The sequence below is a fragment of the Nematolebias whitei genome, chromosome 11, assembly GCF_014905685.2.
Source record: "Nematolebias whitei isolate Nwh7 chromosome 11, NemWhi1, whole genome shotgun sequence".
NCBI lineage: Eukaryota > Metazoa > Chordata > Actinopteri > Cyprinodontiformes > Rivulidae > Nematolebias > Nematolebias whitei.
The window spans coordinates 48,285,417-48,288,415 of NC_056508.1; the positions used below are offsets into that span (position 1 = coordinate 48,285,417).

At 41.4% G+C, this 2,999-nt stretch overlaps 1 protein-coding gene across 1 annotated transcript in view; it reads left to right on the forward strand.

Moving 5' to 3' along the window:
- Nucleotides 1–2,999, forward strand: part of LOC119417226 (galactose-specific lectin nattectin) — a gene marked incomplete at its 5' end in the record, with an annotated part of 69,988 nt that overhangs the window by 19,101 nt on the left and 47,888 nt on the right.

Sequence of the window (2,999 nt, forward strand, 5' to 3'; positions counted from 1 at the left end):
CAGCCCCTGGTTTACTCATGAGTTAGCTGACCTGCTGCACAGGAGAGATCAGCTTTGGGCTGCAGTGAGAAAATCTGGCTCAGACACTGGTTGCAATTTCAACAGCTGCAGAATAAATGTACAACTTCCATCAAAGCCGCAAAATGTAATTATTTCTTATCTCAGACCACCAAAGATCTAAATGACCCTAGAAGCCACTTCACTTAATAACCAAACATCTTCAAATCAAATCCCTCCTACAAGTCAATCCTCAGTTAATCACACCTTTTCATTTTCACCGTTCAGTCAGTGAGGTTAATCTGTTAAAAGGTCTAGACTCAAAAAAATCTGCAGGTCCAGATGAACTTCCACCTTACTTCTTAAGGCTGGCTGCTCATATCATCACAGTCCCTGTGACCCACATCTTCAATCTCTCCATAAGACAAAACTCCATCCAGACTCTTGAAAACAGCCTTTGTCCTTCCTTTGCTGAAGGGAGGTGACCCCCCCTCACTGAACAACTATGGACCAATCTCTAAACTCTGCATTTTAGCCAAGGTTCTAGAAAAACTGATAAACTCTCAAATCAAAAATTATCTGGACTCATGTGGTGGTACCAAATGGTTCTCATTAAAATTATGTGTGATTTATAAAGGCACACCGGTTCGTAGATCTTAAAATACTTAGGACATCTGAGACAGGCTTGCAAATTTAGAAAAACAATTTATTAATTTCCATTTTTATAAAACACTTTTAAATAAATTTGAAATACTTTAACAAACCAAATAATCATTTTAAATTTTGTAGTCCAGACCCAGGTGCATGCTTAATTATCCAAGCCACTGACATGAGTGCTCAGGGACCGCGCCCAAACAATTCGAAGTGGAGAAGTCCAGTGAAGCAGCCACAGGATTCTGGAGACAATTAAGTGCAATAATCTGGAGAATCCAAACAGCAGTAGTCCTCTATAGAGCCAGAACACTGGTAATATTCCATAGAGACAACAGTTGTAACCTCAGTGGAAACAAAACCCACTCACACTCAGCCCACTTATCTAAGAGGAAGTGACATTTCCCTAGCCAGGTATATTTCTATACTGCTACACTCATTTAACATCTCACCTCTCCATCATTCTGGTTTCAGGAAACAACACAGCACAACGACTGCTTCACTGAAGGTTCTTAATGACGTTGTTGAAGCACTGGATGCTAAGGGTTATTGTGCTGCACTTTTCTTAGACCTGTCTAAAGATTCTGACACTGTGGATCAGAACATCTTGTGTCATAAACTCTCAGAAACTGGTTTCTCAGAACACACCATTGGTTGGTTCTCTAACTATCTTTCAGATCGGAGGCAATGTGTTCAACATAATGGTACTTCTTCCAGTTATTTAACGGTAAACAAAGGTGTACCTCAAGGTTCAGTCTTAGGTTCCACCCTTTTTACAATCTACATAGGTAATGTAGGTCAGACCATCCCTGATGCATCCTTACATTTGTATGCTGATGACACAGTTGTTTATTGTCAAGTTAAAACAGTGGTTAAGGCTTTCCAGCTTTTGCAGTCTGCTTTTGACATCATCCTGTCAGATTTGTTCCGTCTCAAACTTGTCCTAAATGCCGACAAAACCAAAGGGATGCTTTTTTCAAACAGGAAGTCAGTCCGAGCAGTTCTTCCTTTGATTTTATCCTCGATTGGTGCATCTATTGAGTTTGTCGATTTCTACAAATTTTTGGGTATCTTGGTCGACTCGCAGCTCTCTTTTAAGCCTCATGTGGAAAACTTGGTAAAGAAACTGAAAGTTAAACTGGGTTTCTTTTTCAGAAACAAATCCTGTCTAACCCTGAATGCTAGGAAACACCTTGTAACTGTGACTTTCCTTCCCTCCATTGATTATGGTGACATTATTTACATGGATGCTCCTACAAGAACCCTGCAGATGTTGGATGCTGCAGATGTTGGATGCTGTCTATCACAGTGCACTAAGATTCATAACTGGCTGTAACTACCATACCCACCACTGCACCCAGTATTCACTGGTTAACTGGTCACCATTAACTTCACATAGACCCTCCCACTGGTACATTTTCATCTTTAAATCACTTCTTGGCCTGCTGCCTTCATACATCTCCTCCTACATGACTCTGCATGAGTGCAGCTACAGCGTGCACTCTCAGGACATCATTACATGCGATATGCCCTCAGTGTGGATTGAACTAGGCAAACGAGCCTTCTCCTACTCCACTCCTGTTTCCTGGAATATCTTGCAAAAAACTCTGAAGCTCTCGACCTTTGACCTCTCTAAGTGACTTCAAACATCTGTTAAGTTCATGGCAAAAAACAATCCAGACATGTTCCTGTTTTTAGTTTTCTAATTCCCTTTACAACCCAGCTGTTTTTTATTTCATTTTTTAATAGAATTTCTGGCAGCACAGTGGTGCAACTGGTAGAGCTTCTGCCTGTCAGCGAGCAGGTCCCTGGTTCAATTCCCGGTCTGGGAGCCTTTCTGGGTGGAGTTTGCATGTTCTCTCCGTGCATGCGTGAGTTTTCTCCAGGTGTTCCAGTTTCCTCCCACAGACCAAAAACATGCAGGTTAGGCTGATTGGTAACTCTAAATTGTCCCTAGGTGTGAGTGAGTAAGTGAATGGTTGTTTGTCTCGTTTGTCTCTATGAGTCCCTGTGATGGACTGGAGACCTGTCCAGGGTGTACCACACCCCTCGCACAGTGATTGCTGGGCATTGGAACCGGCGACCCTCTTGACGCAAAATGGAAGAAGCTGGTAGAAGATAATGGATGGATGAATGGAATACAATTTATTTTATTTGTTTGTCTCAATTTGTACAATTTATATGATTGTCTACTGTTGTCTTTGTTGGCGACTGCTGTCATCACTCTTTGTTAAAATTAGGTCTCTTCTAAATAAGTCCCTGAGACTCACTGGGATTAACATGTATAAATAAAGGTTGAATTGTTTTCGTGTCACTCGTACAAATTGTTGCTACCAAAAGTCCTAACCAAC